The following is a 26,271-nucleotide window of genomic DNA, read 5'->3' as shown; positions in this document are numbered from 1 at the left end:
AGGTGTCTTCCTGCCACCAGTATGTTCAGCCTGTAGTACAACACCAAGCTGAGCATGGAGTCAAAAGACTCTGTTTAAAGGTTGCTATGCAGTGTTTCTGGACATACTCTTTGATGCTATTTTCTTCCACTCTGTGCACGAGTCATTTCTTTATCTTCAGGGAACAAAAGGAAGTGAGCAATGAATTTTTGAAGCTTGTAACAGGTGAACTAAGCATGATGGACCCAGCGACAACACAGCCTATTCCCCCAGCTCTCTCCCCTCCAGCTTAAAAACAGCTCAGAAAAATGAAAATGAACTACAAGTGTCTGAGATGGCAGGGAATGAAAAGACACATTTTTCATTGAACTCATTTTCTACGCAGAACTTGAAACAAAAAATGGAAATTAAATATTTGGAAGAAGGGCAAGGTTTTTTTCAGTTCTCCTGGGAAATACAGAGAAATGGAGCTTGAAATTCTTGCTGGAAATGCATCTTTTGTGAGGGACCAGAGAAATTTTTAAGGGACAAGTTGGAGCTGTGATGGATGGTTTGTGGTTGTGACTTTTCAGTGGAGAGGAGGAAAGGATGTTTTTAATTTCAGGTTCATGGAAAAATCTCATAAAAGAGGGAAAAGAGTGGTAAACATGAACATGAATATGACTCAGGGGATTTAAAATGTAATGCAAACCTAAAAATGTGACCAGTGACAACCAGGCAGACAAACTATAAATATAAGTAGTCATGAGAAGCTGGCCTGATATAAATGGCCTTAGGAATTTGAGGGGGGAAAGAACATTACATTCGAGGTGTTGAACCCAAGTCCTAAATAAATGTTTGATACACTCACTGGGTTGAATATTTCTATTACTATTTTTATAAATTTCCTTTCCAGAAGAGTCTGTTCTGGACAGCATGTCTGACCTCCTGCATAACTCAGGTCATATAGTTTCTTTCAGACATTTCTGCATGAAACCCAAAAACCCGCAGTTGAATTAGAGCCTATCTTTCAAAGGGCAGGACATCTTGCATAGAGGACTCCAGCTGATAGCTAGCAGAGCTTTAGTCATTTGTGTTTGCTGATAAAAACTCTCATCCTGTTTTCAAGTTGAATCTTGCAATTTTCAACTGCTGGCTATTGGCCTTCATACGCCTTTGACTACTAGATTTAAGAGCTCTTCAGTGTCAATTATTGACCCATCTTTTTGATGCATTATCCCTGGTTCTCTACATTCCATCCATGGAGTATAAATGCCAGTACAGACTGGGTTATGGGAGGAAAAACCTCTATTTGTCATACAAATGTCCACTGTTTGGCAGTTTGTAATATTGGGTTCAACAGACAGACAAAGTAAGCTGCAGAAGCCATTGGTTTAAAGAATGAAACTGTAGTACATGGAAATATTTTCCCTACTTAAGTGAGACACCCATGAGAATCAGCGATGTTTCTGGAACAAGACCTTTCCTATATACTTACGGAAACATAGCTGATTATAATTATTTAAAATGAATAATCAGTCAGAGAGGGGATTTTATTTCTTAGACCAACTGTGCCATGCACCTATCTACAGGCATAATATGAAAATAAAACAAAACAAAACAAAACAAAACAAAAAACTTTTAAAAATATGTGAGAGAAGGAAAGATTTATCCAGGTTTAAACATTTTGTATTCAGACTTATTTAAAAATTTAGTGGTAACTCTGCATATGGCATGGGTTCGGAGTCAAACTTATTTACTTATTTTACACAATATCAGAATATTCTCATGAAACCAGAAGTCAGCCTATGAACTATCATATGGAAGAAAAGACTGATTTAAGATTCTTGACGAGCTCACTTAAAAGCATTTGTGTGTGTGTGTGTGCGCAAGATTCCCATTTTTACCTCCCAGGAACTTAATATAAAAAATTTCATATGATCTAGGGTTTATTATTATTATTAAAGCTGAATCAGATTTGAGAATAAATTTATCTAAAAGATACAATTCTAGTTTCAGCCACATGTGTTAAAAGTTTGCTACTGCAGTTTTTCCTTCTGAACATTACAGTTCTCCTGCCTGTATTGCACACCCTAAAAAAAAAAAAAAAAAAAAAAAGTGTGCCTTTTTTCTTCCAGAATCCTACTAGGAAGGCAGCTCACATCTGACAGGCATATTTTCATCTTGCTCTGCAGAAATGTCTGTTTTTAGTATAAAATAATTACCATGAGTGTATTAGTGTGCCTGGCTCAGGCACTGCAGACACTGCTGCCTGGACAGATGTCTAATGACATGCAGCCACATTTCCTGACAAGTTTGTATACAGCCACAGACGAGTCTGCAAAAATATAGTGATGAATTCCTGCAGATGGATAGAAATAAAAATTAAAAATAATGCCTTAAGAAGAACAGACATCATGAGATGTGTCTAAATGATTTTTGTCATCTTCACTATTGATAGCAAGCATTATCTGGATCTATGAATCAGATTCTGTGAAACAATTCACACTCCTGAAGGGGAGGTATCTTTGAAGTTTCTTCTCATCACTAAGGAGGATTTTTGCTCTATGGAGTTCATTATTGGAAGGTGCCTCCTGCAGTAGCTTTTCATTATTCACCCCTCACTACACCCTGCACAACCTTCCCATCAGCACCTTACCTATTGTCCCACAGGAAGCAATGGGAGGTGGGGAGAAAGCCATCCACCTCTGAAGGTAACCGGTCCAAGTTCTGCACCAGGAACATCATACTGAACTGTGGGTGAATCACTCTCATAGAAAATACAGGATGACAGGAAAAACACAGTTACCCCTTTTGCATCCCCAGCTTATTGACCCTATATTGATGATGGCCACAAAGAGAGATGAAGTATTGCCAGGTTTGTTTAAAGTACTGCTTGTCTGCCAGTCCTTTATTCTCTCTGTTACATATTCACTTGTTCATCCAAAAGAAAACATGAGTAGAAGAAAACTATTCAGATGTTCCAGGTTTAGATAGCTGTGCTTTATTGCTGTTAAGAACCAAGTAGGATCTTTTTAAAAAAAAATATTTCCGTGACGAAGTTATAGCTTTTAGCACTGTCATTTTTGCATACCTGGCATCAAAATCCATCGCGTTTTCAATGAAATTGCCCAGGTTCCTCCTCTGACCATATGACCGTGTTTAGCACGAATTCTGACCATACTTTCTCTTTTTTGCCTCTCTGCAAAGGGATTCTGTCAAGCAGAAGGTCATCTGCCTCCTATGGTGTATGTTGTAAGCCATATAAATTGCATTAAAAGCCAAGACTTCCCTTAACAAGATTTCTTTCCTTTTTTCCTCTGCCTCCCCTAATAGAATCCTGAACATGTGCTACAACTCAGCAGAGGGGTGATGATGATAGAAAAAATACACTAGTGTTTATCGTGAATTACTATCCCTCTGTTGTTTAGCAAATCGTTATGATCTGACTTGATTTCTTCACATGGTTTTGGCATTTTTAAGTATTTGCCTGGATAATTGTCTAGCAGAATTTCTGATGAGCTGTTGCTTGCCCTGATGGCCCAGTAGTCACCTTTCATGTTCTACAGTTGGTCACCTAATTCATGAGAGACCATTTTTTGTGTCTATACAAAATATGTATTCTGGATAGGAATTTTCAAGTGAATAAACATGTGGGGTAAAATTTAAGGAACATCCAGAATAATGAAAAAAATGGGGAATTGTTGCAGTTATCTTATTATTTACAAATCCTATTATGACACCATAACTAAAAGCAAATGGTGTTGCAGCCTTTTATTCACAACAATACCAACATATTTGAATGAGGAAGATTTTTTTGTTTTAACTTTCTAATCTCTAGCCAAAATACTATTCCTTCACTGTCACTCAACATTTGCAAACTGATAATTCTGGGATGAGCATGTCGAGGGCACAATTTGCAGTTAAAAATATATATAAAATAAACAATAATGCAAGGGGGTGGCCTTCAGAGCTATCTGAAGAAATAATACTAGTTCCTTCTTGGACTGTCTTTGTGGGATGTGGGTTTTTTGTCAGATGCCTCAGCCTGAAGACTGTGGAATGGACTGGTTTTGATCCTCAGCCACACGCCAGTCAGGATCAGAACCATATCAGCCACATGTAGAATTACTCTTGGTTGTGTCTTGCCCTGCACCATTTTCCATTGGGAAGGCACAAGGTCCTCAACCTGTTTGAGAAGTGAATGTCTTTTCACTGTTGTACTCTCAAGTACTCACAAGTCCCCACAAATAAAGATATTACTTGTTCACTCTCTTATTTGTCATGCAGATAGGAGATAGACTTTTCCTCCTGTCCCTGCCTTTAGAGGCCTGCTGGTCCAGTGAAACTGAATTTGCTTTATTCCACCATTGCATTTTGGATGTTTGCTAAATCCTTTTATGTGCTCAGCTGGGCTACGCATCTTTTAGTTGGTGGGTTTTGGAATAACTGCTGCATTGTGATTCACTTTCCCTTCTGAGGGTCTATCTTCAAATTGAATTTCTGCTTTTATCTTGACTGGGTTAACTGGACGGTTTCAGCTGACTCAGTCTGAACAGCCTGATTGGAAGTTGGCAGCTGAAATCCAGGTTGGAAGCTACAGTCCACTGCCTATGTGGATGTCCCTCTCTTCTAGCAGTGCTTTGTCATCTCTCTTACTTTTTAGTGCGTGTGACAGGGTGGAACCCTCATATTCCTGTTGCCTATTTTTTCCTTCTTATGGACAGTGTTTGTGGGAAAGATGACAGGGATTTTTTTTATTATTATTATTATAGAACATGCTGACAGCTTCTTTCCCAGTCCAACAATACATAACCCTATTCTCTGGTGTCTCTTGGAGAGGCATCTGCTCAGTGTAATTCTGTATTTCAAGCCAGGAGGATGATATGGATCCTTCACCATTTAGTGATACCTGGTAAATGCTCACTAGAGAGAGTTTCTTCTCCCTTTTGCAGTACTTTATGCCTTACATATGATTTAATGGTGATCTCTTTCAGGTCAGAAGTGATCTTGAACACATTGACCATGAAAGCTTTGAAGAAACTTATGGTCTCCAAAAAGCTTCATTTCAATGAAACAGGATGTTTTGATGAAATTTTAGTTCATTGACAGCACTTTGAAATGCTTAAATAAAAAACTAAGTGTCTGGTCTCAGAAAGCATTTGAGGGAGCAACCAGACAGTTTTAGTCTTAGTGTCACCTGAGATACTTTAATGAAATTAACTAGGATATTAGCTGATATGCTTAGATTTGGAATAATTCTAAATACTTTCTTATAAGAAAGCCTCAAGTTTTTGGAACATTTTGTAGTTCAAAAGCGATCATTGGCTGTTCTTCTGGGTTTCATTTAATCCCTGGATGGACTTGTTCCCCTCCATTTAGCAGAAATACATACAGACCAAAATAAGCAAGGCATGTGCTATGATTACCGTGTTAATCCAAGGGTTTTATTTTTGTCCTGGTTTTGCTCTCTTTTCCTTAGATATACACATTGCCTCAGCTTAGACAAGTAAGCATTTCAGTGAGAGGGCCTTTCTTTTATTAATATATGGTATATGTTATGTGTACCATTTGTGATGGATATTACAATGCCATACATATATACTCCCTGCTCAAAGAGAATAAAATATAACAAAAGAAAGCATTATGTCATTTGCCCTCTTCTCTCTATTTAGTTAAAATATTAATTGTTTGTACTGCTGGAATTCCTAGGGACTCCTGATCCTAGCCTCCGGGTCAGTTTTGTTATGCACTAAACAAACATACAGTAAGAAGACAATCTCTGCTTCAGAATTTAGGGCTGGGGGCAAGTGCAGGGAAAGCCAGTTTAAATGGGGATTTACTGAACAATAAGAACAATAAGACAAATTAATCTGTTCTTATACCATTGTGTATTTTAGCTGTTTCATATTTGCAATTTAAATTCAGTTGCTAAATACTTCATGCTATTACAAAAAGCTTGATGCTACAAAGCCAAATTTATTCAAAGGTATTTGAGTTATTTTTGGCCACTTTCCCTGTGAAATTTGCATCTAATTCTCAGCATTTTTAAAATATACGTTATCACTATGTCTCTGCTAAGTTCCTCATCAGAACAAATAATCTCTCTTTATTAGCCATGCATAGAGATCACAGTGAAGGATATGCATCATATAGATGACACATTTTCCAGGTAATTTACAAAAGTCTTACATGCTGTATAAATCCACTGATTCTCCTTTACCTTACATGTAAACAAGGTTGGATGCTTCTGCATGTATGCAATTTTTCAGGGTAAATAGTGCCCAGAACGTGTCTTTGAGAGAAATTAGTATTTGTAGCATCTCTTCCAATCTGAGCAGCCTTGGTCCATGCTGGAACACTTTATTTTTACTATCTGACATTTTGGCTTTGACATTTCTAGTACCCCTTGACAATGCTCAATACTTAGGGTCCTTTATACAGATGCTGCCTGTTCCACGTAATGCAACATAATTCAGGGTCCCAGTGATCTCCTGATAGGCTAGACATGGTGAGGCACTTCGAAGATTTATTTATATAGTCTGGATTGAATGTAAATACTATCTGTTATTGAAGACAGTTTTAAGAAACAGTTATAACCCTGGAAGTGTACAGAGGAAATGGCAGTGACCTCCAACACAAACACCGGCAATACAGGGTAGGAAAAGAGCATAAATGGCAAGATAATTGTAATTCACAAACAAAATAACACTAGAAATGTGGCTCTGAGATGGCAAAGGGTGGTTGACGGGACTTTTGTTATTTGATTCCCTTTGCTTGGGTTAACACAACTGCACTTTCTTTCAGAGTAGCCAGAACAGTTGGGAAGGAATGAAAGAATTGGTTAGCCATTCTTGTTGAAGAAAGAGGTGACAACACATTTATAACTGACTGACAAATATGCTGTGTTGATAAAGAGCTTTTCCTGCACGTTTGATATTTCTCCCTCCTGAAAAAAAATTACCAATGACACTTTGAATGGAAATGTTCTGTTTTCTAAGCTGAATGAAATAAATAAATCTTTATGACTGTTCAGAAATTTAGTGGAAGAGATGTAGAGATGGTGGTGTAAAATCAGGGATTATTTTATTTTCTGATTCCATTTGTTATGTCAGATTTGTAAAGATATAATACTTGGAAAAGGATTCAGGTTTCTAAATAAAATTAGTTTTAATTTTAGTCACAGAGGATTTTGTTTGCTGACAAAGATAAAGTGTATTGTGGATCTAAAATATTTCTGAGGAAAGCTTAGAAAAATAATAAAATACTGGAATGCTTAAAATAAATCCTACTTTAATTAAATAATTTCCACCCTAATTAATTTAGTAAAAAAAAAAAAAAAAAGGGAAGGAAATAAGCCATCCACTCTGTCTCGGTGATGCAGCTACCGAATTTAACCTCTGTATGCATGCAATTACATCACTGTGAATCCATACCGTGAGACCTCAGTGCGTTCCAGGGGCAGAAGAGCACTGGGTTCATATTCGGGTGTTGTCCGTATATGGCTGGAAAGCCCAGACGGCGTCTGCACGGGTGTAGCTCAGCCGTCAGCACATAACTGGGATGGGACAGAGCCACGACAGCTTGCTCCGCCAGCAGCCTTCCTCCGGGAATGTCAGGAATGCCCTCAGCGTTTATTCAGCAGGAAGCTATTGGTTAAAGGCACACAGCAGCAATTGGATGTGTTTCTTCAATTAAGAAACTTGGGTCGCTTTGAAACAGAGAGATACGTTTCTTACTTATGTGGGTAGATGATCATGTGTTTTCAGTGATATTAAATCATCTAAAAAAGAGATCTGCTTTTGAATATTTTTATTGCTTGCTACTTATATACAAAATAATGTTGTCATCTACCCCCACTGCAGTGGATATATATTTCTGAAATAATTTTAATATATTTGAATCTAGCAATAGTCATGATGAATAATTACTTCTGAGAGTCATTGTGGGGAATGTCAAATCAGAATGATAAGAAATGACTAGTTTAAGGACCAATTTTTTACGGGTTTGCCATTAAAAATCAAGAGAATAAACAACATACTATGTACAGAGTACTGCACAGTCAAAAGTAAGGAAGAATTATAGATTTGCTTTTGAGAACAATTCAAGATGCATTCAGAATGTGAATATGATTTGACAGATAGTGAAAAAAAAGAAGGAAAAGAAAAAGAAAAAATTTTAACTTTGTTTGGCTTAAAGAAATGTTTATATTTGTGAATAGATAGGTTACATCACAAGAGATGTAACACTTCAAGGCTGTCTGTAAACTGACTGTCCAGCATTAGGAAGGTGCTCAAAGAAATGCAAATAAATTGTGAGTGTCTTATAAAAACACGTTCCTCTGGGCTTGCTCAGGGCTTGTTACTGTAAGTCCTGAGTGCTTTAGTGTAAAGGGAAAGGGCACTAGTTCTGCTAATTTCAATGGTACTAATTACATGTGTAAAATTACACTAGTGCCAAAATGCTCTGAAGAGTTGCTACCTTTCAAGTTCAAGCATTTGTAGCAGCTTTGGTACGAATTGTAGCATATATGTACAGCCAGGACTCAGTGAGAAATGGATAAACTCCTAGCCAAACTATGTTTTCTGATGGGTTTTGTCTTTTCTGAATTGGCATTATCCACAGACAGATTTTATGAATTAAGAACATATTCAAAGTTTGTGGTTAGTAAGACTTATATACAGTACCTCTTCCTCATCTCATTATGTGGCATGTACGTCTTGCATATCACTTCTTGTCATGATTGGAGGCTTACATTCAATCTGCATGGTTTCTGCTGTCTCATAAATTGTCTTCCAAGCCTGAAAAGACAAGAATCTGCATTAAAAACATAGCACTACACCATCATCTCTGCATGCATGCATCTTTAATTATGCATTTAGCAACTGCAATGCTTGTATAGGACAGCAGAGCAGAGCTGTGTTCTCTGAAGTGGGTACCTACTGCAACTGCATATTGTAGACGATGATGTTTTTGCTTTACTCTGCAACTCTGTGTTTTATATCACAGTATGGGGTACTACAAAAAAGGGTCCACAAATGTCATGTGAAGACTCATATATAGCAAATCTTGTATGTAAAACAGTATGACTTAACTAGAATGGTTTGCTCGGAATAGCTGTTTTCTAAGAAAGGTATTAGCTAGTGAAGAAACTGGCAGTACAACTGCTCTCACAGAAATTCCATGCACCTTTCCATAAGTTTACTTCATACATAGCATGCATCTATCCGAGCACATTTCTATGTGTGCACATTTCTGTGTATGCAGAGTATAGCTGAAAGGAGATAGATCGCATTTTAGAGGTTTTTACTTTACCACGGAAACAGTATGTAGTATTCTTTGTCTATACAAATTGTGACCTGAGATCTGACCTAGGATTAAAACTTCAATGCATATCCAGATACCTAAATAACAGCTTTATTTTAATTAGTCTGGTACACAGCCAGTTCCTCATAATTTGACTGAAAGCCAGATATTTTATAGATTAGCCGAAAGGTGTTTATGTGCCCAAATATAAATAAAAAATCTGTTTGGGGAACCATATTTGGAAATGAATTTTGGTCAGTAGCACATTACAATACAATATACATAAACAGATACAATTCATTGTATTGACTATAAAGATTATTTTGCTTTTGCAGAAGAGATCTGTTTTAGCACCTTGTTCCAATTTCTGTATGACCAGTGGTTTGAAGAAACTGCTTCTTACTCCTGGGATAAAAGTATGTATTGCATATCTCACCCTCTCCAGAATTCTCTTACCAAAAACTTCTAATTACATGAGTTTTCCTCTGAGACAGTAGGACAGCAGGCCATGAATGACTGAAATCTCACTAACTGAAGCACTGAAATAACCAAATGATCCTTTATTTTAATTTAGTTTGACAGACCATCAAGATGGACTAGGGAACTGGTATTTCTATTTACTTAATTAAGAGAATAGAAGCCAGGATACATCATCTTTGCCTTCTATCTTTTCATTGGTAGAGATTCATGTAGTTCATAATTTGTTAATGGAATGGTGAAGAGTTAACACACCATCCTTTCACAGTAGAATAGCCTCACGTGTTTTCCATTTTCTGGTTTGGAAACTCACAGAAAGATTACCACTGGCATGTTATTAAAAAGACTGATATGTCTTTGAAGTGGAGTGCAGCCTCTGTCATCATCTTTTACCAACTAACAGTACACTTGTCATGACTTTTTTTTTTCCTTTTTTTTTTTAAATGTGCTTCACTGTTAGTGTAGGAAAATAGACTTCAAGGTAATGATTTAAAAAGATAAAACACCAAATGCTATTTTGCAAGAACTCTATGGTAGCTCTAATGGAACATGTTAAGTCTACAGGAAACAAAAGTAATTTAGCAATAAATTGTGTCATCACTACCTCTGTTCTCTCTTGATAAATATTTGAAAGATATTGCAAAGTTCAGTTCAATACATATTCTTATTGAATAAAGTGAAACATGCACAAGAATTGCTGCTTCATTTTGTATTTTCTTGTGATAGCAAGTTATGAGGTAATATACTGCTATTGCAAATCTAACCATCTGCTTACGCTTTGGAAACAGAAAGAGAGGTCTATTTCTTTTGTGTGTGTCTGTCTGCACTGACATGAATGTGTATCAAGCAACTTATTCGTTTATTCTTTTTCTCAATCTGCTGCTCCTGGCTACTGATCAATGCAAGGTACTGATTCCGTATATTGGTAGGGAGTGTAATCTGCTTTGTTATAAACACAGACATTATTAAACAAAGGAAAAGACAGAACGCCGTTGCATCCACCCATGTGCTAACTGTGTGATTGCACAAGATCCCAGGGTTTCTGTTGGGCTGCTTTGGCTACAAGCCCCTCCAGCTTGCACCCTCCCAACATGCTGGCCCAGGTGTATTGACAATACAGCAAAGAGGAGATAACAGATCCCAGCAGCTCCAGAAGTGCAGCTTTGGGATTGTTTAATATTCTTATAATTGAGACAGGAAACAAGCATCAGTACAGGAACAATAACAATGGAAATTGTTCTGTCTTTGGAAGTAGCTCCAAAGCACAGGTTACTAAAATGTAGGGCAACACACCCGTAAGACAAACATATAAACACAGAATTATGGAGGTTGCAAGGGATCTCTGGAAGTCATCTAGACCATATTACTGCTCAGAGCAGACCCATTGCACAGTTCTTTTTGACAGCAAGTTATCCTTTAAACTAGGCTGAAAGACCACTTCCACATCAAACCTGTTCTGCAGAGTATGAAAGGGTAAATTCTCTTCACCATAATCAAAGAATCCAGAGAACACAAGAACCCTACTGAAGTGTTATAATATTAATGACAAGTATAACAACTGAGAAATTGCTTTTGAACTATGATATAATAAGTAGGTAAAAATACTTAGCTTATGTCTGGGATCAGTACCCAAGCCAACAGTAAAAATGTAGAAGCTAGGACTGGTTGTTAAAAGGCAAAACAGCAGACAAACAATATAACACCTGACTCCTTGTGTACCAGATGAAACAGAAGTCGTGACAACTTTATTAAAACAAGGGATACCTCAGATACATAAAAATAGCTGTCCGTTCTACAATAGGGATTGTTTTTATATCAGCTGACAGAAATAAAATAATAATTTGAGTAAGACAGTAACCTTTCTCATTGTTTAGGAATGTTTGGGATACACTAGTAATGGAAGAACTCCAGATGATTTTAGACAGCAGCAGCAGTTTGTTATAGGCCTTTTATAGATTTGGCCGCTTTTTTTTTTCATGTAGTAAAAGACAAAAACAAAAAGGTCTGGAGCACAGATTTGTAAAATGGCCACTGCCTTTAACTGTTGCTTAGGTGCAACACTATAAGGAGATAATAACAAAAAAACCACTCTTGTGAGATGTTACTCCAGAAATTTTCAGAGTTGCCCAGAGCTGAAATGTAGCCAATTTCCTTCTACCTGCTCAAAAGCTGCAAAATATGAATAAGATTGCAAGGATAAAGGGAAGCCAAGAAAGTTTTGTCTTGAATTTTCCATACATTTGTCCTTTATTTCTTGGAAATGCAGGTGATCTCACTATAAATATATGGTAAATAGAATCTAATAAAAACATCTACATACCTCCATCTGGTTTCAATATTAAAATGGCATTTATACAACATCCACTGACTTCTTTACTTAATGGAGTATAGTTATTATATTGAAGTAAAGAATATTAAAATGCAATTTCAGAGAATTAATAGACTTTTTTTTTTTTTTTTTAATTTGGTCAAGTATTCTGAGTAAATCTGGAATAGCTGCTGATCCCATTCATTTCTATTATTCGTTTCATGCTGAAGGCCTGACATACATGCAGTACTTCTTTGTATAGCTGAGCTCAGAAGCAAAATTTGACATTACATGGATATCCGAAAAAGCTGGAGTCTGCTTTAGTTTAGTCTCATTCGTCTTTATTTTATTTTATGAAGAAGTATGCCCAGCAAAAAAGACCTGTTGTTCTTAGTGATTGTACTGCTTAAGGCTACAGGAAGGTGGCACGTTCTCTGCCTCCAAGTTTACCTCTCTTTCCACTCATAATTTTCATCAGGGAATGATATAATATTTTAGTGGTGCCTATTTAATATATTTTTGCGGTACCTTCATCCTACTTTAAGGTTAAATATAGAGTGGGAAATACTTGCTCTCGTAAAGCAGAAATTCAGCTCTTCCAAAAGTTTGTAATATAAGAAAAAAAATCTCCCTTTTGCTGCGGTTTGTTGAAGCTTGTGTTCTTTCGTGTTTTGTAATAAGACATGGCATTTAAAGATGCCTTCAATAAACATCACTACATTTTTTTCCTCTTTAGATGCCAATGATTAATGTTTTCTATGTTTTCAAAGAATTTGTTTTATGCCACAACCACAACGCAGCTTCCCACAAAAACAATTTCTAGCTAAACCCTCCATTTACTCCAGCATTTATTCAATCATCAGAAGTCATCTATTGTCTTGCAAGCAACAAAGCAAGCAAGTTCATCAATTAATAGATATATTTAGATACCTTTCTCAAAATCTTCAACCCCTTTCTTTGGCTAGTAAGGAGAAAAGTGACTTTTAAACACGTTCCAGCAATAGAAGCTGAAAACAGTTTCTTCAGATGACATGCTGCTCCTTTTTAAAAATAGATTGGTAGCATGGGCCAGACATGCCAGGAGGTGCAGTTAGGCCACAGTCAAGGCCACACTGTGCTCTTTTTCCCTCTCTTAGAGGTCAGTGATCTTCAGGGTTCATCAAGGCTGGAATAACTCATGGATGTTTCCAAGTCAAATGTATCATCTGTCTGTGGGTGAAGACCTAGGCCTAAGTGACAAGATATTGCCAGTTGCACACATCCGATATTCAAACATGATGTCGTTTATCACTCTTAACAGGTGGTATGTTTTGGAAAAACAAAACATCATACTTATTCAATGCATCCCTGACCTTTTCAGCCAGCCTTTCTATGGAGGCCATGACAGAGACTAAAGATATCTTCCTCACCTGACGACACCACTTCTGTGCCTCTTTCAGAAAGAATTTTTTCGCAGCAAATTTGTTTGTGTTTGTTCCAGTAAATCTGGTAATGACAGAAAGGAATCTTTCCCAATCTAATTTCCTAGATGCATGAGTGTAGAGAGAAGAATTTAAACACAAACCAGAGCCATTGACTATTCATCAGGGAAACATTTCATATACACAGTGAGGATTCCTTTACCAAGCTTGTATTTGAATTGTATATTCAATTTATGTTGTGCAGAGCTCACTTCCCAAATATTGTACAGCCCAATGTCCTTTCCCTGACCTTATTTTTCCTTTGGGATATAGCTAAAGAGTAAAAGCTTCTCATCTCCCATATTAGCTAACTGTTTCCTTTATGGCGGGGCTGAGAAACCCAAAGCTCATCAGATTTGACTTAATGCAAACTACCACATAAATTTTTTGGATATTTAAATTAGATTCTATGAAGAAGTAGGAAAATGCATGGCCTGCTAACAGTGTTTGAAAGGTTTCCTTAGTCCTCAGGAAGAATAAGTTCTTCACACATGTTCTATGGCAAATCATAAAAAGAATGTGAAAACAAGTAAAGCCAGGATGAGGCCCCGACATGCTGGGCACTAAGTCCTTATCCAGACAAAACTTCCATTGGCTTTCATGTGCTGAAGAAGACATATACAGTGCCAATTTATAATCTTAGCTACACCAATTCACACTCCTGATATTACTTTTTTTTCAGCTACTGCTAGAATTATTACTGATTTCAAGTAACAAGGATGCACATTTTAGGCATATGATTTCAAACTTTCAGCAACGTACTTTAAAGTAATGAGATTTTGATCCAAAAAAAAAAAAAAAAAAAAAGTAGAGAGCAAGAGACTTAATAGATTTTCCATTTATTTTCATCATGCTCAGTAGTAAGTAAACTCTCAGCTCCATTCTCAAGCAGAGAGTGGCCCAGCTCACTGAAGTGATGGAAGGTGGAACCTGTTCATTTCCTTGCATACTTCCTTATGTCCAACAGTTTATTCTCTAAAAATATGACTGTGGAAAAAGTTAGAGAACTTTCAATTGATTCAGGTCTCCATTGCAAATCAGGAATTTACTCGACCAGTGTAAACAAAGTCTCTGCATTATGCAATCACTTAAATCAGATTATAGCTGGAACTCTACATTTATGTTAGCCTGAATAGTCATATATTACTTCAATCTTTTAATTCAGCATTGTTCAGATTTTGCCTTGCTTTGCAGGACTTTTTGGCTAAAAACTGCAGCAGGGACTTTGTTGAGTGCCCAGCAAGGAGGGGGCAAAAGGATTTAACATTGAAATGCAAATTATTACAACTGAAGGGATGTTCTCCAGCTAGCTTCAGTTAGTTTCTGTGATTTATATCCAAACACAAAAATGAGTAACTGAAAGTAATATGTTACAAAAAAATACAGTAACTTTGTCTCTCATATTCTCAGTCTTCGTTGTTTTGCTTGGAGACTGGGTACATGGAATTTTATCTATAAATCTAGCTCTTGGAAATAAACTTGCTGAAATCACAATCAGAGTCAAATATTTATGCAATGACTTTTGTGAGAAGTTCAGTAAATATGTTGTCATCAGCTAGATTCTCAAGAAAACATCCCAGGTTCTTTTTTCTTTAACTTGGAAAAATATGATTCAGTAATGAACAAGAAAACTATGCTTGACAAAACAGCTACCTGAGCAGGTCTGCACAGCAGCACGTTTACTGCACTGCCCAGTTTTAAGAACTTCCACGATGTACTTGTATTCTTTTGACACAACCATTGATACTTGGACACTTTTACAAACCTCCTCTGCCTTCCCTCCCCATAATGATCCTGTTTTCTCCATTTCCACCTCTCTCCTCCCTATGCTTTGTGTCCTTTAAGATAGTTTCCTGCTCTTTGTCTTAATCACCGTCTTCTCCCAGCAGCAAAAATTCAGATCCTACATCCATACCCTTCTTTATTATCTTCTCACCTTGTTTGTACTCATGCTTTTCACTCTAACCTTCCATTCTCTACCAATTCTCACTTCTTAACACTTTTATTCACGTTACACCTATCCAATTCTCTCCTCATCCATTCTCTGCATGTGTCCTTAACTGCTTGCTCCACAACTACATAAGTTTTAGTTAACAGGATTATCTTCATAGCCAGTTCTCTTTAGTTCCTGGCTGTCAGAGAGGTGAGAACCATTTCTAGATTTCTTTGTTTATGGCATTACTTTTGCAGCTACCCTGTCTGGCTTAGATGCGCTTCTCCCTCATGTTCTCTTCCTTACTTCAGACCTTGCTTGTTTAGGTACTGGTATATGGTGTCAACAGACATTGGCCTGATACTGGCTGATTGATCCCTTTCAGTTCCCCAGCAATCTCTCTTTCAAGAGCCCCTCTTCTCCTACTCCTTATCTTCTAAGGTGTTTGGGTTCTTATTTTCTACTTCTATATACTGGATAGCATCTGACCAGTTGCTTCCAGAAAACATGGCAAGATAGGTAAATGTATGCATAAATAAATAAATAGCATACACCATATTTCATTACAAAGAAATGATAAGCTGCTGTTTAAGTTCTTCTCAAATGCTTTGAATTTGCCTGTAAGCCAGATATAATTTAAAAGGTTATATTACAGACACAACCGCCTTACCTTGCTTCCCATACTCAAGGAACCATATGCAGTTTGAAAAGTCCTGTGTCCATTTTCTACATTATCTTTAGGTCTTTAATGACAAAGGCTCTTTAGGTTGCCAATTCGTTTGCCTTCAAGCCCTGACCAGAAAGGCCTCAAGAGCCAGACATATCTCTGCTCCCACAGTAGGAGGTGCGTCACACTTGGGATTTGGAAATCTCTTTTTTGTACAGCAGAGAGGTTATAAACAAGGTGGTATTATAGAGCAACAGCATCGCCAACACAGAAAGCACACAAGAAACACTCATTAAGAAACTATGTAATGAGTGTTTTAAAGAGAAATGTAACTTTGGTCCATGCTGAAATCCTCCTAGTTTTGTTTGTTATCTGAATACCAAGACAAACAACAATTGCTTTTGTATCATTTCCAAACGCAGAGTGAAACAGAAAGGGAAAAAATAAAACTGTATTGAAAACCACTAGTTGGCAAGTCTTACATTCGCATTGGAAGTTTTAACTTCAAGGTTAGTGAAAACCTCTGCTCCTGTTCAGCTGCTGACAAAAAAAAAAAAAAAAAAAAAAAAAGGCAAACAAGACCTCAGACTTTATAAGGAATGAGAGAGGTATAAATATGGAAAAATATACATCTTTATTGTCAAACAGCTTCCCCTTAAATATTGTGATTAATTCTGCATATTTCGTCTCAAAAACAATATGACAAGGTTACAGTAAGTGAAATAAATGCACCAAGAGCAGATAAACTGATCTCTAAAGTTTATAGATTGCACAGATTCAGAATGTTTGTTGTCTGTACAGGTGGACAGAAGCTGGTATCTTGACCAGAACTTCTCCTAAACTCAGTTTGGACAGTAAAGTATCCACACAGGCCATTAGTTTGGTGAAGTCAAAAGAGGCTTTATATATTCTTTGAGAGAAAAGGTGCTCTGTCAATGTAGATTAATAAACATTGCCTACTGATAATAATTATCTTAATTATATCATTGTTCAGATTTCCAGAAATGGAATGGCTACTGGCTTAGTGTCTAACTCTGCATATTTACATACAACTTTTCTATGTATTCCTACAAAATAAAGCATGCCTGTTCAGAAAAATACTGAGGCACATTCCTTCGAATTTTTGTCTTTAACCTCTTCCTTGCTTTCAATTTAGATTACACAAATACCAAGTTCAGCAAATCTGTATAACTGAGGTGTAGGCAACTGCATCATATTCATTCTTTTTGTGTTCCCATTGATTGTTTCAGAAACTCACTCTTTTGAGAGTCAGAAACTTTTTAATCTCCAGTCTAAATTCATGCTTTATTCTTCATATTGTATGTCTCTTTGTTCCTCACTGATGCTTATTCTGGCTATACTTCAAGAAAACAATTTTACATCTTTATATTTGCTTCACTAGATTTGGTAAAGTGTTTGTTCCAGTCCCCTTATTTTCCTCAAAGAAGGAGGATGAGAGCTGTACACATTTTTCATTTTGGATTAGGTCTCCCAGAGCTGTGTACAAAAGCATTAATACATTCTATTGAAAATGCCTCTTCTGGTACATTCTAAGATTACCTAGACATTGGACTTTTTTCCTGGAGATTTAGTCATCCTGTGATTAATTAATGCAACTATTTTTTTTTTCATCTTCTTTTATTTCCTTGAACTTTATCCCAGACCACTTGATGAGACATTTCAATGCAGGCCTCAGTAGTTCAGCTCACATTTATTTATTTTTAACTAGTAGACCTTGTATGGGAAAGTTGAGGGCTGGTTACTTTCTGTTAGTCATGAGCCCCCTGTGGATTTTAGTAAGAAATTGTTTGTTGTTGCCATAAAAAACAAAATCACTGACAATATTAAATCACTAATGCCTCTCATCACTTCTTGTCTGTCAGCGGCTGAACTACTAGTTCTGCCTGTTAGCAGTTGAACAGTTGTTTTGTAACTTCAGCTATATTTTACTGATAGCAAAATAGCTAATAGTTCTGCTAATCATACAGGTTTTCATCAACAGTCACTATGAACTCAGCCTAGGCAAAGCATGGTAAAACGTCTTCAATTTTTTCTCTAACATTTGTAAGAACTCATGTGCCAATGAGGTGTGGAATTTTATGGCTTTTTAACATGTAAAAGAAACCAATTGCACATTCTCGAAAGAGTGTAAAGGAATCTCTTAAGATTTTATTCATTTGGAATATAAAGATAATGATCTTATTTGCCCTATATTAGTTTCCATAAAGAATTAAAAATAGTTTACAACACTTCACAGAACTCTCCAGTCTGCAGAGATTTAGAGTGCCATTTCATTCAATGTCTTTGTAGACATAAATGATATAATTAAGAAAAATAATAAATCAGATGAATCCTAGTACTAGCATCAGATGAATCTGTTGCACTTTGGACTTCAAGTCAGAACAACAAAGACATTAGCACAGCTGTAAAATGTCACTTAACTAGTAGGCCCACGGATTCCATTCTAGCTGAGTCAATAAATAGGTAATGTTTGGATGTTTAATCACAAGTTGAGAAGTTGTGTATGACAAACAAAACCAATTGCATAAGAAAAGAAAAATTCTACATTACAGGAGTTAGTATAAAAGTACATTCAGTGTTTTCTTATTCCCCAGTGAAAAGGTAACTAGCTTTCTAACAGGGAAGGTTGAGTCATCCTGTTCTAAGCGAACTAAACTTTGTTTTGGAGAAATCTGTCTCATAATTGTTTGTCTTTTCATTTTTTCATATCATGGACTTTCCATTTGGATTGGCACTAGAGCTGGCAGTTCGGTGATAGGGAATAAACTTATAGCACTTGCAAGTTGAGCAAAGGAAATAAAATGAACAACTTCATGCCACATTTCTGATCTTACTACTACACCAACTTCAAAAGATGATCAAATGATGCATGCATGCAGAGTATTATTGGAAAGTACAACTTTTGAGGTTCACGTCTAAAAATAATTTAAAAAATATTAAATAGTAAATTTATGTTTTAAGAATTTATCAGATTTAGAAGTGCATTCCATATTTTATGAAATTAAAATTACTGTATGCAGGATAGAAAGGTACAAAGATCAAATAAAAGAGGTAGCATGATAACTGAGAAAAAGGTCTCATGTAACTGTAACCTGTTAGCAATAGCATGAGCCTGAACTTTGGTTTCCAGCTTCATAGGTTCATCTAATTTCCAGTAATTGCCATTAAAAAGCTTACCTAATCAAAGCAAATTGCACAGTAACCAATATTTTCTAAGACATCTCTAAGAACAACTGTTTCAATCAATATTGATAAAAACGTCCTTATAGTTCGGTAAATTGTAATTGTGTTTAATGTTTCCAAATGAGCAGCCTACAAAAAAAAAAAAAAAAAAAAAAAAAAAACACTTTTAGAAGAAAGCAACAATTGCAAAATACCGACTTATTTCTTGAGAGGCCTTATTATTTTCCCAAGTATTAGAACTTTTTTCCTCTACTTGCCCACAGCAATATTAATGAGAAAATTGCCATTTCCAGTTCTTTAGTTAGGTTCAAACCAAGAACTGAGAAAGAACACTGTTGAAAAAGAGACTAAAATATGTTACTAGAATTACTAGTGTTTTGAATGTTTGGAATTCCCATCTAGAATTTTTAAAATACAAATAAAAAACAATAAAAAATGCTTTCTTCCTGAACAAAAATAATAATTTGAGTTTGGCCTTAAAAAAAATATTTCTGTTCCACAGTGCATAACAAGGATGAAATCCATGCTGGAGAAATACACAGCTGAAATAAGGTGCCAGTGGGCAGAGACTGATTCCCTCCAAGCAAATAATTTCATTTGGGACTTAAGCATACCCTCCTTTAGAATGCACATTGAGGCACTTTGCTCAGTTGCAGCCAGACAAGTTCCCTCAAACCAACACTGGTAGGAGGCACGTTTTCATTGTTATTGCCACATGCCCTTCCTGCTATATGCAAAAAGGATTTCTGATTTTTTGAGGGGGCATGTTTCACCAGCACCACATTCAGTTTAAACCAAAATAATGATTTTAAATTGGAAAGTTAGCTTCTCTTGGATTAAAAAATGCAGAACCTGACATATATTTTTAATACACTATGTTGAAAAGTCTCTAAGCATTTTTGCAATGTTTAATTGCCACTATTTCTAATGTGCATTTTTCCTTTGTGGAGGAAGAATTCCTAGTGCTTTGGTTCAAAATACTTTGAGGATGATAAAAATTATAGAGAATAGTTGTGTGAAACACTCAAGACCTCTGAGGTCTAACATAGCTTTTTCAAAGATAATTTCCTATCTGCCTTTTTTTTTTTTTTTTTTTTTTTAATTATTTACTATAAACTGCATCAAACTCTTTCTGGCATTCACACATGATATAACAGAAATACATGCCCTCCTGCCTTTCACTGTCTGTAATCAAATACTTGAGGACGAGGCATGTGAAATGACCAGTGTGAAATTCAGCACGTAAGGAAAAGGAAAGAAACCTCTTCCAAGTAGATTTCTAACCTTTTATTTCTTTACATGGCTGATCTTTAAAGCAAGCACTTCAAAAATTTACAAAGTATAACTCCCTGAGCAAAGAGCAAGCATACACCAAATAGAACATAGTGAATCTTATCACCAGCTCCGTGTTTTAGGCTTATTCTGCCCACCAGCCTGTATGTAGAACATACGGCATCGAGGTAGTTTCCACAGTAGGCTTTGAGAGTAAATCCAGTGACATCAAAGATACAACACATTTTATAACTGAAATAAACAAGTTCATTCTGAGGCAAAAATATATTTAGCGTTTGTGCAAATGTCATACTATCAGCCACTGTTTCAGGAGAGTGTTTGGGGGGTCCAAGCGATGCTTTGGCAAAGTCCTTGCACAGAAGGCTGGCTGCCAAGAGCAGCTGTGCAGTGACAAGTCTGGAATGTCCTCTGAGTAAGGCTGGCGGCAAAGCTCTGAGGACTGCGAGAGTGGGAGGGTCTTGAATAGCTTGAGAAATATGAAAGCCTCATTCAGTGATTAAAAAAAATCATTAAAATTTAGTCATGCACCAAGGAAATATGAAAATAGCTTTGTAACAATGTTGCTGTTTATTCACCCTAGAAAAACAAACTTTGTGCATGTTCAGTACACTTACGCTAAGGTTCAGTTTTTCCAAAGGGCAGCACTGCGAGTCTGTGTTTCAAACAGCATGTCAAAATCCAGTAGGTTAAGGATTCTGATCTTTCCATAACAAACTCATTTCATATTCCTCCACAGTACAACAAAGTATTCCAGCTTCCTCCCTGCAATGAGAGTTTTCCATATGTTTCAGAGTGCTGCTATGCTGCATGGACTCCAAATTCTGCTCTCCAGGCTCAATACAAGGAGGCACTGGTTGATTAGTGAGGTTAATCACTCTAACACGGGTATAAATCTACTTCTCGGGTATCTAAAAACAACTGTCCTTATGTTCTGGTTTGCTATTTTGAAATCTAGTAAAAGAGCATGCACTCCAGCCAAAAGTTTCCTTCAGAAGGAGAACTGAATCTATATTGCAAAAGCCTCTTGAAGAGGCACAGAATATATTTGCCTGGAGTCTTCCAACAACTCCTATTTTTAATTGTGTCATACACATTTTATTTAAAATAGAAAGGAAGCAACTGGGAGGTCCTGAACAGAAATTATTAACGTTGACACGGAAGGAAACAATTCTTAGAACCAGAAAGTTTCAGAATACCCCCAGCTGAGCTGCAAGGGAGTGGACAAAAGCTGTTGTTACAGCATATTGTGGTTTAGATACATACAGCAAATTAGTTACATCTAAGAAAATACATCCCCACTTAGCAGCAAATGCTATGTAAAATATATATATCTCAGCGTAACCATATGGCAGCTTTGTTGAATTAGCAAGAAAATGCACTCACTTGATTTACCATATTCCCATGGTAGGTAATAATCTCACATGGCCTTTCACGTGCAAAGATAAATGCATCACGGGGCTTTTGCTAGAGGCTTCACAGAAATACAAAGATACTACACTACATAACAAAAATGCTGTTCATGAAACAGGAAAGACTCTAAGGTGTGGTACTCTTCAAACATACCAGATAAATTCAAGAACAAAAGCACTCATTTACAAACTGAAGGATTTAGGATTTAGAGCTTCCTCCTACAGGTGTCATTGACCTGTTCTACAAAATTCAATTCTAGTAAATTAAATTGTAAGACTTTTCTCCTACATTTGATAGAAGGATTTTAAATAAAATTATTCTATAAAGTTATGCTCTTTTAGAGTGCTGAAAGACTTCATGTATCATTTTAGAGCACTTGCAGTTGTACCAGCTGAAGTGCAATCCCTTGGGGACAGGTTATTCATAACCAGCCCTGATGTAGACACCTCCATCACCACACAGTGGCCACCAACCAAGGCTATCACTGCTGTATCTGCAGCATGTTTTGTCCCAACTTCAGATTGACAGTAGCAAAAAAGGTATGAGATGTGGCTTCTTTCTTAGAACTGCAGTATGTTTATTTGCAGATTGCTTCCTCTTAGATGTATTTGCACATATAAGCTTACAGAAGTGTAATGTTCATTATTTCATTGAAGAGAATCACAAAATTTCTTCTTGCCTCCCCTGCCTACGTTCAACATGCAGCTTGGAAAAATATTACTGGGGACTGTGCTTGGAAGAAGATTATTGTGAGCTTTGTGTGTAATAACATAACCATCTGCAGGATAAAGAGTGTATAAAAGATGTAGCTTTGTTCAGTCCCATGGGAACAGCAGTTTGAGTATAAGTTGACCTGAACATTGAGAAACATATCAATTAAATTATGCACTAGAAATTCATTTTACACTGCCCACTGAAGGGGATAAATGAAACTTTACCATGAAAATATATATTTTAAAAATGTATTAGTGAAAATTAATTACCTTGTTGACAGGATATTTAGAACAAGTCACTTCTTATAAGGAGAGAAGAGCCTCTTGTACGAAGTTCAGCCACTGAACATGTCAAAAAAAAAAAAAAAAAGCCTTCTCTCTATGTATTTCACACATGATCATTATCTTCCGAAGATATTGGGAAATCAATGTGTATTAGTTTGCACCACAAGCGTATCTTAAAACCTTAAATGAAAGAAAATTCCAAGTTATATCTAATGTCACCTAATATCTAATGTCTTCCCTGTTTGTTCTTTCTAGCATCAGGGAATTGTGCAGCTTTGCAGTTCCAGAAGATCTGCACTTCTAATAGGTAAAGAAGAATGCTATGTTCCAGCCATTGATCTACTGGAGTGCTGAACACAACCCCATCAGCATTGCCAGATTTTCAGCACTGACATCTCCATGCAGGTGCTACACGTGGGAAGTGTGTGGTCATAGTTTCAGCTTTGCAGAGAGAACTAATTGACTTTCACACAGGATGTTGATATTTCGAAATCTGGGTTTATTCCAGTTTGGAACAAAAGCCAAACATTTCATAACTGTCTGTGAAATGCAATAAAGCTTCAGCGTGGGAGCAGGTCATCTCCTAGGCTTCCCCAGAGCATTGGTCCTGTGAGCACTGAGATCTCCTGAGCCAGGCTAGGGGGGTTGCCCTGGAAGGCTTTTCCTCACTGACCTGCTCCAGAGCAGCAGCACCCTTAACTGCTGGAGTCCCAGCTGCTGAGCAGCTCCCAGGCTGCCGGGCATCTAGGAGAACCAGAGGAAAATCCCAGTGTCACTGCAAAACATACCAATTTGTCTGAACTGGCAAATTCCTACCAGAAAATGTTTTGTCAGAAATTTTCTAGTCTGTTCCATTGGTAATTCAAGGCTTGTGTTTACTGTAAAGGAGATTACTGTACTGTCTAGCATGCTCCAGGGTAACAGTAATAGTGCTGTCATTTGGGTATTAAAAAGGGGTGGTGGTGAGGGAGAATATTAGGAGATTGCCTGATACCTCTCCACCCCAACTTCAAAGCATATAAAATACCAGGTGAAATTCCTCTTGCTTTAGAATCCCTTCCCATACCTCAATTGAAGGTTAAAACTGCCTATGACATGCCTATGACACTGGCACAAGATTCTAACGAGAAGCAGCATCAGAAACTGTACCAGTCCAAGGCAGGAGCAGTAACGAGAATGGCCTGGGCCAGAGCAGACAGCCAGCAGCCTGAAGCCTGGTATTGCTGAGTGGTTTCTGCAACACAGGACAGAAGTTCCTCTCTAGTGGTAGCAACGAAAAACCGTTTCAGTGTGTCAAAAAGAATTAAAAACAACTTCTGCTTAACTGGTTCTCATATTTTTACAAACTTCTAATGTCACTTCATCTTAATTGATATTTAGGAGTGATGGTTATGAACATTTGAATGAGTGTTTTCTCCTGACAAAGTACAAAAGGCCAGATTTGGCCTTCAGAACCATGCAGTTCCTTCCATGTTCCTTTTAACCTTTTTTTTGTTGCTGCTGATACATTGTCAAGAGAGAACAATAGAGCATGGAGTGCACGGATCTGTGAGATGCACAGAAAATTCCTCACAGACTGCTTAATGGAATCCTTTGCTTTTTTGTTTTCTGTTAAAAAGTGAAAAATAGTAAGATGAAACTTTTAAAAATAGAAGATTAGGTTTTCAATCAAATAAATGTGGCAGAGAAAAGTGTCTGCTTCTCTTGAAATCTTTTGTCTTCTTCCAGGAATACTGTCTTTATTTTTAGTTTGGCGACCTTGGGGACCTTTCTTTCCTTCCTTCCTTCCTTCCTTCCTTCCTTCCTTCCTTCCTTCCTTCCTTCCTTCCTTCCTTCACAATTAATAGTCACATATTTTAATAATGATAAAAAAAGACCAGCTTTTTTTTTTTTTTTTTTGTATAGCCCTTATCCAAGCTAATATAAAGTGTTTGTAATATTTTGTAATATATAAATTATATAAGATGTATATTGAGAGCAAAACAGCCATTCACAACTCTGGGAGCACGAGAAGACACTACATCAAAGGCACAGTCCTTCTCAGTGCAGGATGGTGCAGGACCTGCCCTCCTGAACTGCACACTGCACTGATTTGTTGTCTACCTTGGTTAGTTACAGAATCAGCCCTTGCTGAGAGTTATGTATATGGTCACCATGACTTCTCTGTGTGGGACATGGTCAGAAAGTTGCAAGATACAGGGATGGATTAACAAAAATAATGTCCCATAGACTTGTAATTGCTTATATATGCTTGATAGGAACTTGGTTGGCCATGATCAGAACTCAGGGTTCCTCACACCTCTGTACGTATTTGGCCCCTAGGACACACTTGTCTTTTTCTAAATGCAGCATTCAGGGCAAACAACAACGACAACAGCACTCCACCTGAAAAAACAGGCTGAGAACAGAATAGCCAGGGCTGTTTGCCAGAGTAACATCAAAAGACAGCCAGAGCAAACTGGAGCTTTCAAGGACCTAAATTTGATAGGGCTGCACTACTGAAGTTGTACCAAAACCAAAGTTTTATTTGTTTAGACACTCAGGTCATAAGCAAACACTTATTACACACATGAGAGGGACAATGAGAACATCGGTAGCAATAATTCAGCTCCTCTTCTATGTCTCGTAGACCTAGACTCTACCTCTAAAAGCACTGCAGTCTCTATGCAGGTGGAGGAGGTGATGATGGTGTGAGTTTGGGCATTGGTGGGGGGAAAGGAAATCCCACTCTCTGCAGTTCACCCAACCTGGAAGTTTTGCTGCAGTACAAAGCCTACTGCTTGCTGCAGCTTTCATAGCCAGGCATTCTTTAGATTCATTATGAGATTCTAGGTCCTTTATGCATTCACCTTGCTGTTTTTCATTAACTTTTCCTGTCAGCTGCTTGAAGTGATCTGTAACCTCAAAAGTCACCACAGGACTAGAGGATGTCTCTAAGAAATGATCTTTACAGACAAACACTCCACACTATAGAAGTTTACAGTGAAATCCTGTTAAAACCACTGAAGAGGTTTTGTGAAATGCATTTTGTACCCCAGTAAAGACCTGATGAAGCTGAAAGCCAAGCAAGGTTCCTTACACCAATGGAATAACTGCGGGTTCCTACTCATGGAGACTTCAGGGGACTCCAGACAGCAGAGATGAAGGAGCTCAGGGATGACAGAATTGAGTAAAAGCAGTCCTACTTATTAGACCAGTGATGTTTCACTGTGAATCACATTACTTAGACAAGATATTTTCTTCCACTCAAGGCAATA

At 37.1% G+C, this 26,271-nt stretch overlaps 2 long non-coding RNA genes across 5 annotated transcripts in view; one reads left to right on the top strand and one right to left on the bottom strand.

Annotated features, from left to right (window-relative positions):
* Nucleotides 1-26,271, bottom strand: part of LOC121070568 — a 240,625-nt gene that overhangs the window by 88,671 nt on the left and 125,683 nt on the right. For 2 of the 3 annotated variants that reach the window (XR_005820137.1, XR_005820138.1), the window contains exons 3-4: nt 8,646-8,759; nt 7,395-7,669 (exon numbers count right to left, since the gene is read on the bottom strand). This is a non-coding gene — a long non-coding RNA (uncharacterized LOC121070568). Of the gene's footprint in view, nt 1-7,394; nt 7,670-8,645; nt 8,760-19,307; nt 19,443-21,220; nt 21,369-22,999; nt 23,072-26,271 lie in introns of all 3 variants that reach the window. The other variant, XR_005820140.1, reaches the window with a different exon arrangement.
* Nucleotides 9,599-24,707, top strand: LOC121070570. 2 transcript variants are annotated; one of them, XR_005820143.1, is made up of 3 exons: nt 9,599-9,680; nt 21,343-21,491; nt 23,270-24,707. It is a non-coding gene; the product is annotated as an uncharacterized LOC121070570 (long non-coding RNA). The 2 variants fall into 2 exon arrangements; XR_005820142.1 differs by lacking the exon at nt 9,599-9,680 and adding an exon at nt 19,825-19,997.

The sequence above is a fragment of the Cygnus olor genome, chromosome 5 (assembly GCF_009769625.2).
Source record: "Cygnus olor isolate bCygOlo1 chromosome 5, bCygOlo1.pri.v2, whole genome shotgun sequence".
Lineage (NCBI taxonomy): Eukaryota > Metazoa > Chordata > Aves > Anseriformes > Anatidae > Cygnus > Cygnus olor.
The sequence above is the reverse complement of the archived record's forward strand: the minus strand, read 5'-3'. Positions and strand labels throughout refer to the sequence as shown.